The sequence below is a fragment of the Colias eurytheme genome, chromosome 2, assembly GCF_061535395.1.
Source record: "Colias eurytheme isolate Ceu_HAF_F1 chromosome 2, ilColEury1 Martin Lab GWU primary, whole genome shotgun sequence".
Classification (NCBI taxonomy): domain Eukaryota; kingdom Metazoa; phylum Arthropoda; class Insecta; order Lepidoptera; family Pieridae; genus Colias; species Colias eurytheme.
The window spans coordinates 6313256-6329016 of NC_142981.1; the positions used below are offsets into that span (position 1 = coordinate 6313256).

Consider the following 15761-nt stretch of genomic DNA (forward strand, 5'->3'; position numbering starts at 1 on the left):
AATTAAATCAATGACTTTAAATCAGCCGCCGTTTACATGCAAAATAACTGCGAACAGAAGACGATCGTACTTTGTATCGTCTGATTTGTAGGACTTTGGGTACCTATCAAGTTACAAATTGTATATCTAAGATCGATACGGCCGTAATGAAGAGGGCTCAGCATTTAAATACATTTGCATATTAGAATGCGTTCACTCTATTGCTGTGCGGGGCTATAGCGAGCTCGCTAACTATATGTCATTTTGCATACTTGATACCGGACAATTGAATAAGAGAATTGCACTAACCGAGAGGGAGCTAACTCATTTTCCTCATATACAATACTAGCTTTCCGCCTGCGGCTTCGCCCGCGTTTTCAAAAAAAAACCCGCATAGTTCCCGTTCCCGTGGGATTTCCGGGATAAAACCTAGCCTATGTCACTCAGAAATGATGTAGCTTTCCAACAGTGAAAGAATTTTTCAAATATGCCAAGTAGTTTCGGAGCCTATTCAATTCATACAAACAAACAAACAAACAAAAAATCAAACCTTTCCTCTTTATAATATTTTTATACAATATTAATGAAAGTAGTATTCTATTAGCAGCCATTATGAGTAATGGATACGTGACGTTATTCACCTCTCAATTTATGTACCTGCCAGTCGTAGATATCAAATTGTCTTAGCATAACATTGATTAAGATACATTTAATTTAATCGTCGCGTGCGTAATAAACAACCTACACAGCTAGTTAATAATTAAATTAAAATAAATAATGCTTTAAGCAACGCTTTAGCTAAATAAGTTTCTTGTCCTTGTTTTAGCAAAGCTATTGATTGGTACACGTTGTTATCTCTATCTGATCAAGTTACAATGATTTCACAGTACAGATTTATCGGGCCCGATATTACTTCATAGCGTACAATCAAATATTGCGTAACATTTGAAATATGTACACGTAACAAAGGTTTAGGTAAGAGTTACCGTGGCCGTGGTGTTGGTGAACTGCTTTAATTCTGTTGTTCCAACGGCGATGCATCATTGCGAACGGTTAGGAGCTATTACGGGGTAGAAACTAGAAAGCTGCATTCACGTTTCACATATGTATAATATACGTTACGCGTTTGTACTGCACATAGGCTAGGTCGTAGCGATGTGCTCGATAGCGACAATTAATATGCAATGTCGTAGCACTCGTAAACTAGTCACGAACATATGCCAATATGTTGGTTCCGTTAGAGCTTGGGATATTTGTACGATTCGGCTATTATTACTGAAGGACGATGCTCTTGTTCAACGTATTGTTTTGTTCAATTTGCGATAGACGAATACTTATACGACAGATGAATACTTATTTAGATACTTTTCAGCTAATGTAACTTGAGTCTTATCATTTGAACTATTCATGTAGAAAATTAATCTTTCGTAGAAATGGCGTGGTGACAACTAAAAATATTTATTCAAATAACAGATTACAGAAACATGCATTCCAAATAAAATCAACCCGCCTTACATCAAATGCCTCAACAGTTTTTCACGTTTAATTAAAGGAGACACGTTGAGCTAATATTACTACTAATTAGTAATTCGAGAAACCACGTTAGATATTCGTATACTATCTATGTAAGAGAGCATTCCCTTACAAGCTTATTAGATAGAAAAGCATAGTGCTTACATTAGTAAGAGGGTTAATCAGTGATAATGAGTCTTGGTGCGAACGGTATGTTAATACTGCGGTATCACACATCGGCCGACGACGGTGTATCGGCTGATCGGACGGCGGCGCCAGACCAGGCTTCGTCTTGACCACGGCTTCATTATGCGTAAACGATGCTGCAGGCCATTTCATAATTTGTACCAATGCTGATTATTTCTGCCAATTAAAGTCTGCGGAGTTCTATTTGTAATCTTAATATATATAAATCTCGTGTCACAATGTTTGCCCTCAATGGACTCCTAAACCACTTAACCGATTATAATAAAATTCGCACACCATGTGTAGTTCGATCCAACTTGAGAGATAGGATAGTTTAAACATGTAGGTACCACGGGCGAAGCCGGGGCGGACCGCTAGTAGAATTATATAACAAAAGTTATGTAGCGAGTACCTGATATGTTTGTGTTTAATTGATTATGAATTGATTCTGTTATGAAAAATATGTAAATAAACATGTAAAGAGAGGATTTGTTAGATAGTAACAACCATCCCATAAGTAGGTATGTGAAAACAAAGTTGGTGAATTTAATGAAACAACGGTGTTCTATTTTTTTACTTATATTGATTCGTTTACTTATTAAAATAAGTTAATTTTGATAATAACAAAAATATACAAAAAAATAGTAGGTTGCCACTTATTTTTTGTCAATCTGAAAATAGAAAGCGCGCAAGCTTAAAGCTCTTTAAGTGGGAATCTGAAATATTTATACCCGGCGCGGCAAGATGATCCCTATGACAGTTCGTCTTATGCGCTGATTACACCTAACGAGTACAGTGGCGAGTCAGTAAATACGCTCTCGGCCGAGACAGTTGCCGAACCGAGTGGGTGTTTACACGTATTTCACTAGTGGCGAGTCAGTTCAGTTTTGATCACGACGCGGACGTCTGCAATGGATCGAAAAAAAAAAGAATTTAAACGGGTTTTAAATCGGCTGTTACCAGATATTATTAACGAATTGTGGGATTTATTAGAAATAATAAATAAAAATAATAATTCTTTGAAAAAATACAATGACGAAACGAACGAGTGGCGAGTGGCCGAGTGACGCGACGAGTGCGTGTTTATACCTGCCGAGCGGGATAGCGAGTGGGTACTCGGCCGAGTAAACAAATTGGGATTCTAGTGACTGTCTCGCCGCTCTTCTCGGCCGAGTACTCGGCCGAGCACTCGTTGAAGTGTTTATACCAACCGAGCACTCGGCCGAGGACACTGACTCGCCACTGTACTCGCTAGGTGTAATCGCCGCATTAGTGATTGCTCGTATGATGGATCGTGTCGATACTTTACTATTTTATAGGCTAAGGCGTGGTTTGCATTCAGCCACGTCGGTAAACATGTTTTTAAAAATATTATAAAATGAATTTTTAACGTCTATTATGTAAACGAAACGGTAAGTAAAACGAAAGTTTTCCAAAACATAAAAATGCACCTTATCATTTTCTCGTAATCTTTAACCCGTTTAACACAGTGTATATTATTTTATCATGAAAATGGAATCCCCCATTTAATTTTTCTAAAAAACTTATATTATCATAGGTAAGTAAATTAACGCGAACGGTAATTAATTAATTAATTATGCTGCGATCTTCTGTTCCATTCAATAGAGAATGAACTATAGCTTAAGCATGGAAAAAATGTGAACTCGTTTCCATTATCGAAATTTGTTTATCGATACTTTCCGCACTAGTCGATAAATGCCAACGATGTAAGTTTTGAAGGACGTAAACGTAAAGTCAGATTGATATAATTTCTCGTAAATGTTAAGAATTGTTATAATTCCAACGGAATATCATTGTAATGGCATAAAGCTACGTAAAAATTAATAAATGCCATTTTTAGACGCCTCCAATACGTTTCTAATTTTATGGTGACGCCATTACAAGTTTGTCTCTTGAGAATAACTGTCAGTGTCATAGGGATCATCTTAGGCCGCGCCGGGTATAATAATGGAAATGAAACTTAGGTATACAGGGTGTCCCACTGTTGGTATACTAAGTCCAAAGGAGGTTATAGATTTGTATACGCTAAGTACGTAAAAAATACTTAAAAAATTCCAGACGCATTTTTTTTTTCAAGTAGATGAATTCTTAAAAGTCTATGTGTACACCCATAACAAGCAACCCGCCCAATTTTGTCACCAGCACATGAGCTATCGTATACCAATAGCGGGACACCCTGTATAAAGAAACGTAACTACCGCCATTTACCCAACATTTTATATAAACTATGTTATAATTAGTAATTAGTATATTAATGTTTTCACAACATAACAGATACAAATAAAACATTTCAACCGTAAGCATCATGAACATGAAAAGCCTGAAACCCGGGCGGAAAACAAAAAAACAGTCATGATATGTTCGTGCAGATTGATGACCTACCGCAACCCCGAGGTAAGAATAAGCAGGTAGGTGTACTGGGTAGGCATTAACTGACGTAAACGCAACGCACAGCATAATAATTAGTCATTAGAAAGTAAGCAGGGGGCGATGGGGGCAGGTGGGAGAGGGCGGGGCTCGTCCGTTTCAGCTTATCTGAAATTACATCTTTTATGGGTATCCGCGATTATTCCGCGCTGCAGCGACTTGCGGCGCGTTACTGCCGCTCGGGAAACAGCTCCGTGTTACCATCGGTGTTCAACATAATCCCCACTATTGCTTTTTATGAGATTGCTCCTATTTTCGCTCTTAACTTGTCGCGTTTGCAAACCATTATGTTGTCTGTGCACTCCTAATGCGACTGCTAAATCTTTTAGTGTTTGTTCTATGTATTATGTTCCTTATATTTTAAAGGTAGAGCAAACATGCTATTGAGTAACTTTTGAAATATTATTGTACTTACTGAAATTTTAAAATAGAAGCTATGAAAATAGATGATTATCTAATATCTTTATTTAAAGCTTCAAAATCGTTAGATAACTCAAAAGATAATATTTAACATCTGTACCTACATTTATATTGCCGCTTCTAATACAGATAAATATATCAAGCCTTTAATTATCTTGGGAAGATGGAAGAAGTAAAGCGTTATTATCATTGTTTGTAACAAAGCACAATCTACAACAACAAACGAATAACTCAGTGGAGTTAACTTGAATTCATAATCAAGTAATTTATGTGCACGGCGAATAAATTAGGCGCTCGAGCCCGCGCGTCGCCCATAACTTACCCCAATAAATTGCCCAAAGCGGGCCAACTTCATTTTATCTCCAAATACTAATAAGTATGTACATAGGTACACAATTACTTGCTTTTTACTGCCATTTTATATTTAGTACCTACGTTTTTCACGCTGCTAGGGCTTTTTTATGTACGGGTTGCGATAAGTGGCTGATAAGATTCGTTATGCTTGTAAATAACGTGCCCCTGGCGAACTACAAAAATGTGACTTATGTATTAACACATAGGTACAATTAATTATTGTTACACTTTAATATTTGTAACTGATATAACGAGAGATAACAATGTGGAAGTCTAATGAGCGATAATGTTCTGAACGGCTTACGAGTTAAGAAGTAAATTTGAAAAGCATTATGTTAAACACTTGGTATGTTTTGTTGCTGAACGTAATACTACGTATCAGGTAGCACCTGCTTTGCATAAGGCGTCATGTGGAGAACCCCACGTTTAAGTGTAAATTTTGCGATTAAAAGTACAAAATTGAGCATAAACATGAAAATAATATGGGTTATGATAATGGAAATGGGACATGAAGCTAACATGCCATATGGGAAGCATATCATGATGTCCTTTTGAATTAAGGTAATTTGGTGTTCTAAATTATTTGTACTATGGACGCTAGAAGGTAGGTGAAGTCCAAATTATTACAGGTAATACCTGATGTGTATTCAAATTGATTCGTTTATGACGAGCTTTTTTATCGCCGAAAGTAGGGAAATGATTATATATATGTATTTCTGATGTTTTCAGTTTCAGTCATGTAGTAGGATAACGATTTATCTTCGCACTAAAATTACAGCTTATCCATTTATTACAAGAAAATTGATTGAACCCAGCAGAACACTGTTTAATTAAAAGCATTTTAACTTTTATATTAATTATATATTTAACAACAAAATCTAAATTATTTAAATATGCACATTCAACCCCAACAACGTCCAAATTGTACAATAGAGACAATAAAATTAACATACGCCGAATCAAGGTGTCACCGCGCAGGAAGTGCGACGTAATTTGTAAGCTTTGTGATTAATAAAATGTACTAAATGTGACCCGAATAGCACAGATTAGCGGCCACTTTATCACTTCTATACCGAGTTAACGTCGCGTGACGGATCCCGTTTGAAACTCATAAAGAGTCCAAAGCAAAATACACTCGTAGATAACACTTGGTTTACGTCTTCGGGCCTCCCACTTACTAACTTTAGACGGAGTCACGGGAGGGTCAACTTTAACAAGTTTATTTAAGTTTACCATTATTTATAATTGAATTTCCCCCTTAATTTGGTTGCTGTGTGTGGAAATTTGGTTGTCGTATGGTTATTAGCCTGTTTCGGTAACATCTATGAAAATATTAGAATACCTTCAGTTGTTACTAAATTTCCTAAGTAGAATTAACAGGTACATAAAGTATTATCACGTGAGCTTTTTCGCATAGGTATTTCACGCTTTATGCCAAAGGTCACGTTATATTCTGTAAAAGCAAGAAAGCTCTATGTTCTAAAAGCTTTTTTTAAACTTAGAGCTTTTGAGCTACATAACTTCATAATCATGCGTAATTTGTTAATGTTTAATTGTATTTTATATTCGCAACCTTATAATTTGCTCTGTATAAACAACATTGACTTATCTGCAAGGATAACTCACGCTTCTCCCATTATCCCGCCTCAAGCGCATATTATAAAGGTGTTACTCCAACATTATGGCCACTTTAGATTTACATAAAATTTTCTATTATTCGCTTATCTCCCACGTGACAAGAGTCGCACACTAAACATGAATATATTTGACAAATTTTAGTAGGAGCGTAGCCGACAGTCGCGTTGGTGCGAAGTATTCTGGAATGTCTGCGAACGCCGGCGTAATCCGAATGCAGCAGAGTAAGGCTATGAACATTTGAATAATCGTACCGTGTTCAAAGCCGGGGTATTATATGATAATAATTTCACGCGCGAACGCTTCACGCCGGGTGCCAGCCCCTCACCCCTCCGCTCAGTGCTCTGCGTCCAAGGAATGTGTAAAAAATGTGACCACATTCATTACAATATGAACATTATTCACACTCATTTCATAACGCTACGTTCTGAACGTTAAACATTTCACGGTGATATCGATAATGGTATGGATACCTGTTCGGGCTATTCAATATTCCTCCCCACAATTTTCTTTAATTAATTGATACTACAAACGTTAAAAATCGGTGAAGTGTTAAACACGCTACGGAGGGTTGTACTGAGGGGAAAATATCAAATTGCCTAGAATGAAGGATTATGAATACAGACGCAGTTACGGCCATTTCAGTCGGAATGATGACGTTGTCCCTAACTAAGGAGTCACAATGTGTATGATTGAATAATTTCATACTTAGATAGGTATCATTTTTTATACATATCTTGTAGTTTGTATGCAAATGGAGTAGCAAGCGAGCGTAAAATGATAACAAAAAGTATAACAAATATGGTCGTAAATCTTTGTGTACCTATCTGGCAGTTAGTTAATGTGTGAAGTTGTTAAATTAACATATCATAAAATTATAAAGTTTACATTATAAAGCGGACATCATAAAATTTGTAATTCATAGAAGTGTTTTTAGATTGCGTATCAGTTGCGGGAATGTTGTTAAGTTGTGCTTGTAATTATTAATTTGTTCATAAAGTAAACTGACACCACGGTCAGTGAGCACACGCGTGTCCCTTTACAATTAGCTACCGCTAAGATTAATCAAGCCAGGATTACTTGGCTCTAACATATTATGCAATAGATGTTGCGTTTAATTGAATCAATTTTTTGTCGTGCTTTCATGATAGGGATAGGGATTTTTATATTTAAAAAATCTACCTTGTCATCATCATCATGTCAAAGTATATATAATGTGAAAATTTGATTATTATTCCAAAATGAATCGGAGGTAGATCTTATTAAAAAGTAGAATAAATAATTGTAATACATAAATCATAATTAATTTATCCCAGAGGTATTTACTCCTTACGATAAACAAATTCAGAAAAGCCATGTATTCCAGTAAATTATTATACCATAATTTCACGCTTAATGGATGTCTCTACCTATTTAAATAATGATAAATGTATTGATATGTCTTCTACTTTAATCAAACATTAATAAAATATATGCATTTCCTTCCTCGATGATAATGGGTACCCTTTGTAGTACTAATTTATTTTTATAAATGTGTAACTATAAACATATAATTAACTAGAAACTTCATGCACCAGTAAATGTAGACATTAATTTCCACGCTAGTTTATCTATTTGGGCGCACAACCAGCCTTTATCTATCATCATTCTTAGCGTTTACGGTGATAAACAAAAGCATGATTACAATGCCAATAATTCAATTTATGTTATAACGTATTCACATTAAGGTTCGTTTTTCATCAAAACAGGAAAGACGCGTATGCTCTTTTCGAAGAGCTCCTATTACGCACGGAAACAACTTACGTATTGCGTTTACTCGAAATTATTTTAATATGCAAATAGGAAATGTGAAGGAGAATTGTATTTCGGCGACGGTGAGGTGGTTACGTAGACGTATTCTTTAAATTAATGGCGTAGCGAGATTAGAGTACTGCTAACTGCTTTACATGGAGCAAGCTTACACGGCGAGCCTCGCTCGTTTGTTCTGAGAAACAGACAAATGAAAGCACATAATTACTAGGCCGCCCCGGTCTAAATGCAACAAGGATTAGAATTAACATGCGCGCCTTAACAAGAACGCGTATGGCATTTATGACTGAGACGCTAAAATGTGACTGTATCTAACTGGGTGTCGAAAGAAGAATCAGAATCGATATCATGGTTAGAGAGCTATAAAACTTTAGTGTCATTATGTGTGTGTGAAATCTTTTTACAGGATGTTAGTTAGGTGTACTTTTTACTCCAGAAACATATATGCCAGGTATAACAGGTAGATACCTACATATAATGATAATATGATACGCTTATGAGAATTGACAAATTTCTCAAATGTAATTAATTGTTCACTAGGTATAAATAGTTAATTATACTCTTTAAAAAATACCTATGTAGAGTTTTTGTGGTGTATGGTAAATGAACTTTTATTATTTATAACCAGTATGCAAGCAGATAATTTATATACGAAGTTGTGAATGTGTAATAAATTAAATGCCGAAGAAGATATAAATTGTTTTGTCTTCTTTAAAACACGTAAATCCATTCCAAGTTGCACGTTTTTAGATATCAAGTCGTAATTACCCACAGTCAGAGCGGCGATTAACATCTGTCGACTATTAAATAAACTCAGATTATAAGGGTTCAATCATTGCAAGTAATTATTCTTATCCGTCGGATGTTCTCAAAGAGCAGCCTGCCTCGATCTCGACGTGTGCTCCAGCATAATTTTCTCATGATTCGCAAGCAAATCAAACCCACCCTACCCTTTTATTAAGCAGTCACATTGACTTGACTGCCTAATGTTCCTGTCTATCTAACTACTCACAATAGCCTTGTAATTGTATAAACGGTAGTATTGTATTGATTTTCCGTAGGAATAAAACAATTACAGCTCCGCGATTCATTTATTTTTGATGTCGAAATACGTGTAACTTTAGCATAAAAATGAATGAGCATAACATTTTTATGCGTAAAGAGTACTTCAGCAATATTTCCCATTAAAACGGAGCAAAATGATGTCGATGAATGCTTTACATGAAAATAGTATCGCGTTGAATGGGTGCTATTCGACGACATCAGGATCGTAGCGCATAATAGAACATGATGTTCCTCCATCGCTCGCATCTCGTCGGTCAATCTCGATAGTAATGGGGTGTTACGGCGAGGTTATGTGAACGCGATCAAAACGCGCCGCGTCGGCTCACCGAGCTCTGGTAAAAACAACTGTTGCTAACAGAACGATTATAATATATTAGTTGCTCTTTAATTGCGCCGATATAATTACGACGGTCTGCCGCGAATACGTGACGATATCCCGGCCGCTCTGCCCACGCCGCGGAGATATTAAGAGGAATAACTCGAGCTAACCGATTGAATGTTCCGTGATAATGAGTGCCGCTCGCGATCGAAGTGTCATTAGGAAGTCGTAACTGACGACATGCGCCTTTAGTAATCTTGTATGCCTTTCATAGGACATTCATCCTCTTAATGTGCATGGATTCCATGATACCTCATTTGAGAGGAAAGTATTTTTATTGATGCCGCTTTATAAGCTTTATTATTGAATATGAGATGATTTTAATCTATTTTTTTTTTAGTATTTTGACTTTAAAACAGGTAGATATTTGGCGTTTCTTCTTATAAAATAACACTAACATGCTGCAGGTTAACAATGTTATTATATTATATCTAGGCAATATAAATACGGTAATACATCTCTTATGCAAAATTAAATGCTTATGTTCATTTCACAGAACTTTCAGAATAGAAAAGAAAACAAGCGCGTTCTCGAGCATTTACCTATCTATACCGGAGTATTCTTTTTCGTTCTGTATGATGACACTAATTATCCAGAATGTCAATTATTGCAAATAATATTTTACGGTGTACTGCAATTTATAAAGGGGGCCTACTAACGAATTTATATTACTTGCATATCATTGGAATAACTTCACCTTGGATTTAACGTTTATCGTCGAAATAACCTTTGGCAAGGGAAAATTAATTACAGTTATCTCTTTGTTCGTTTGCGTTAGCCTTTATGATTACGAATACAACACTTAATACAATGCCAAAGCTATTTGCTATAAATAAATATTACTATTCCCAGCAAGGATAAAAATTATGAATTAATTCCGATAGGGCGGCACCTCTCAGACGCGCGACATACTTCGTCCAGATAAGGGAAAAGCGTCGCTGGCTTATAAATGACTCTTTATTAAACGTGAAAGCAACGACGTCGGCTAATGGGACGATCATGCGCTCCCATTAAAGATTATTTAATATTCAAAAGCGGCCGACGATAAATCACGATCGCCCGCCATGCTTCTTTGACTACGGTCTGCACTTTTGTCCAAATACTCCACATAACTCGTTTTTGCTGGAATTAATTTTTGAAGGCGAAGGCTGATTGTAATATTTATGGGCTTCAAATAAACTTAATCAATACTGATAAGCTCTCAATCATTCTGTTTTTAAACATCGATCTTGGAATGTTAGGGTTTACTTTGTAAATGCTATCAGATAAGAGGATAGTGTCAAGCAAGGTATAGATAATGCAGCTCCTGTGTGTGGTAACGACCTTGTAATAGCTATTTGCAGTAGGAAATTACTTCAGTTCAACAAATAGCTACGTACAATTCTACGTCATAACATTCAATACTAAATAGTACTGCGTCTATTATTCATTTACTTCCTTTCTGCTTCCAAAAATAATAATGTTTAGCTTTTTGTACAGAGACTACTTACAGATTTTAATTTTATATCAGATATTTAATATATTGTGTTACTTTGTAATTTTACTATGTTTAAGAAAAGCATGTGATCCTTATCTATAAAATAAATATCTATTATGAATGAAAAAGTTAGATAAGCACATATTTAATCCCTCTTGATATCATTTTCTTTGAAACTTTATTGAATCTCTTGTGCTATCTTTGTCAATATGTATAAGCTTGAACTGATATTTGTTTTTCAGATCGGTCACCTATCTGATTTTCGGGACAAATGGCAAAACAATAATTCGTACCCTTGCGACTGAGCTAATAACAATAAAATAGAAAGGCGATCACGAACACGGGGTGGCGACTGGTTCAATCAACGAGAGTCAGATTTATTTTTATGAAAATTGGCATAAAATCGGACGGGTCAGGGAGGCGCAGTGGCCCCGCGAGACCTCACGCCCGACCGTTTACTGCATATCGTTTCCTCCGAGCTCTGCCTCTTGGAAATATTGCCAGTGGTCATAACTTTTTATATGCAGCGATGACATTGCAGAAAATTGCGGTTGGATTTTGTTGAGTCGTTACTCTTCAGATTCAATCACAGTACGTGTGAGTAACTCGCTTGTATTTGTTGCAAATAACATTCGAGTAGATGTTTTATTTTTAGTACTTGTATAATTTTGTGATGCATTCTCTGTACTAGCGCAGATCTCATCTACACTGTTTTGTGGATGAGATGAAATGTTTTTAATAAAATTAAAAAATACTTTACAGATTGGTTTGTTTTATATCTAACCTTTATTTTTAAGTACTGACTGCGGTGACTGAGTTAAGGTTTATTAGTTCGTTATAACATGAACATAATTTTAATGAATATGTATTTTTTAAAGAACCTTTATTAGATTATGTTTTCTTGAAACTTATTATTTAATATAGTACATATTAAAATGTTGCCTTCAAAGAATTTCTATTTCATTGAAATGTATATCTTTATTCATAACCACTGAAATGTATATTTTCAAATGTACAATATTAATATTAACGAAAGATGAGACATGTCAGCAAAGTTATGCAGTACTTTAGCATTCACCAGCGCTCCTCGTAGCCCGCGGGAGCAAATCCAAATTTTCAATCTTGACGGTTATCATTTTACCAAAGCAAAGCTCCCATAATATTTGCTCGCCCGCGAGAAGTCTTCGAATTTCATATTTATTCGCGGGAGGAAAACCCACGCCGCCGGAACTGATATTATTGTGCATTCCGTATAATATTGTTTGCTATTTGGCACATTCTCTGTTTGTTTTCGTCTTTCATATGAAAGGGGAGCTATAGACGTGCAAACAGATCGGTGAGAAGTTTCATACTCGAGTGTATCAGAAAATGCTGTTAAGGAAACGTTTTTGAATTTGAATATTGCAATACGTTTCTTTGATATAAATAGTTTTCCTCGTACACGTGATCAGAGGATCGCAAACCTTGTACGTTTGTGGACATGAAAGCGAGCAATCCATTAAATAAGAACGGCAAGTGAATAGACGACTGGAGCCGGGAGACGCGACTGTGCCTCTGATAACCCATAATGCGCGGATATTTTTGCGTTGCTCATATGTCGGAAGTAATGGTTCGTGTATTCTCCTCAGTTATCAAAGCATGGATAAGCAACCGCGTGATACGAAATAACCTCTACCAATTTCTTGATATAGGAGATGAACAAGGAACTTTGTCCTCTACATAATAATTATGTGGTTAATGATATAAATTAAATTCGAAATATCACGAAGAAGGTGAAAGGCTATCGATGTAACGTCTTGCTAATCACGACCTTATATCTCAGGGATCATAATTAACAGTTTTTATCTTAATATTTTTAAACAATTACAGAGCTGATATATGATTTAATCACGGTAAGGTATGTCCACAGTAATTTTTCGTCAGAAATGTAAACCATAATATATTATATTTGGCATATAAAAGGCTCGCTTATCTAAGGGGTTTGACTGGAAACGAACATAAAGGGTGATCCTCTGTGACAAATACCGTGATATACAGAACGACAGTCGTAAGGGAAATATTTTTATAAGATGAAACATTATTATTTTTAGGGGCGAGATCAGACGCTGACATTATGATTTTGCAATATCAATAGTTTCATCAAAGTAATGCGATGTTTGCTTTGTATGTTGAATACTGAGTTCCTTTCTCGATTATGTTTAGGATTGGGTATTATTATATTTTTATAAAACTTAGAAACAACAGACATTAATCTCATGTAATCAAATATCTTAACAATGGTGAAAATAGCCGTCGATTGAAACAATATGGAGTCACAACGTTTAGAACAGGAAACTGTAAAACGATAAACCGATAATAAAACAAATTAATGCCCGTTAACCCTAAAATTGGACAAGTTCAATGCAGAGGTCGTTACCGCTATAGGAAATATCCCGTCAAGTATTAACATTGAAATCTGTTCGTTGTATTCATTGTCATTAATGTCGTGGGATGAAGGTGCGGGAAATTGTGTTTTATTGTGCGGCTTGTAAGGGCGCATTCGGGTTGCGGGTTCGAGCGTCAGCCAATCAAAACATACAAGGAGCATATTGATTCCGAGAAGTGTCGCTGCTAACGTGGAGGCTGAAGTTGAATACATTAGCCAGCGGCGTAATGAAGTCTCGTTGCTTGTATACAAACATCGGGTGAGCGGGTGCGGCGTGTGCCCGGGGCGCGCGCGCACCCCGCACTTACAGGAATTCTATTTCCACGAGCGTCATGTGTTAATTAACTCGCACCTACGATATTGAGATATCGCCGGAGATGCTACTGTTGTTATTAGCGTAAGACGCCTTATTGCTAACTGTTCCTCTGTATTGTCGTTACCTTTGACACGCTCGCCTTGTGTTTGCTGTGTGCAATCTCAATGTGTAATTGCGATGTTACTGACGTCTGTATATTATAACTAGCACGTATATTTCGGCTTGTTGGTACTTAGTGTACATTTTTAGGGTTCAAACCCTACGTTTTATGTTGCTTGTACTACGTTAATAAAATTAATACTTATTTTTATCGGCTTACGTGTTCACCTCGCAAACGTCATTAATAATAAATTGAAGATTAATTTATCTTAGCAATGAATGTGTTTTTGTTATTCTCTTATTAGTAGGCAGCAAAATAAAGATCAAAGTGTACCTATTTTCATAAAAGTGTAATGAATATCATTACACTACCGGGTGACACATCTTAATAGGCATTTTTTTATGATCTGTTGTTGCTCCAGTTCAGAAAATAAACAAGATTATTAAAGAGGAGCCGTTCAGAAACCACATGAAGTGCTGGCAGCTGCCGCTCACCGCGGCTTTATGATGAAAGAAGGTAATTCTCAAAAACATACCGGCCGCTGTATCAAGTTTCCTGTTATGACTTCAGTTTTTAATAGGCCTTTGTTGAAACCTTTTTATTATCATGAAGAAGCGCTAACAGCTTGAAACGTGTCCATGAAGTACAATGTAAATATTCCGTACGTTATCTACCTCGTTTTATGTTTTTGGTTTTCGTTTATTGTTCTCGAATGAAATTAAATGGATGACGAAACTTCCGCTTCATTGCTACATAAAAATATTACACAGTAATTAAGATATGTTGTCCCGAAATTTATAAGAAACATTAACCATAATATTTTTTACAGCCCATTAAATTGATAATTTTTTATGAAAAATTTGAATGACGTAAAACTTCGTGTAATGAAACTCGTAGCACTTATTATTTAGCTAGATAAGGACATCATAAAAACTGTTTTAGTATTTTCTTAGTTTTTCCATTGGTTAAATATTAAAAATTTGTATCAAACAAGGACCAAGGATCTTCTACGTTGACACCATAGCCCATTACTGGGAATACTTTGTCATATAGTCATACCATGCAAATGGAAAAGCGCGACGAATGGCTCGTAAAATTTGCTATTTGTTTTGTTTACGATAACCGTGGTTTTATACAATTTTATTACGACGGTGGCATTTCATGAATGTTACAAACTCCAAGCTCTCTTATACTTTGTTATTTTTACTTCGATTAATTTTGTATTATAATATTGTGTAATATGTTGATGATGTAAAACTGTTATGAAAATTATTTAAAACTTCCCATTTTCAGCCCCTAGTTGATGCCGTTCTACTGTGGTACTAGGTACCTACTTATTCATTAATGAAAGATCATGTAATATTTCAATTTTTTACGATAGTTTTTCATTTTTTTTATCGTGTCCTTAGTTACATTTAAGTTGAAGCATACCTAGTATAAAGAGGTAGAAGATATTTATAAAATAAAAAATTACGACGGTAGTTGTAAATAAAACTTGAAACATTTCAAACAATTGAAATCATGTATTTAAACGATTTTTTTATATAACATTTCCAATTTATTTAGACAATTTTAAAAGTAAGAAAAATGAATTTAAATGTATTTAAAAATTGCCAAAACACAACGTGGGTTCAATAAGATGAATGAGAGGGTACT

The 15761-nt window shown here is 35.6% G+C and overlaps 1 long non-coding RNA gene across 9 annotated transcripts in view; it reads left to right on the forward strand.

Annotated features, from left to right (window-relative positions):
* Window positions 1–15761, forward strand: part of LOC149910388 (uncharacterized) — a 176551-nt gene that overhangs the window by 62766 nt on the left and 98024 nt on the right. For 2 of the 9 annotated variants that reach the window (XR_016457836.1, XR_016457832.1), the window contains exon 3: window positions 11507–12013. The exons of the other annotated variants lie outside the window; for them this stretch is intronic. This is a non-coding gene — a long non-coding RNA (uncharacterized LOC149910388). Of the gene's footprint in view, window positions 1–11506; window positions 12014–15761 lie in introns of those variants that run through there. 9 annotated transcript variants of the gene reach the window in all.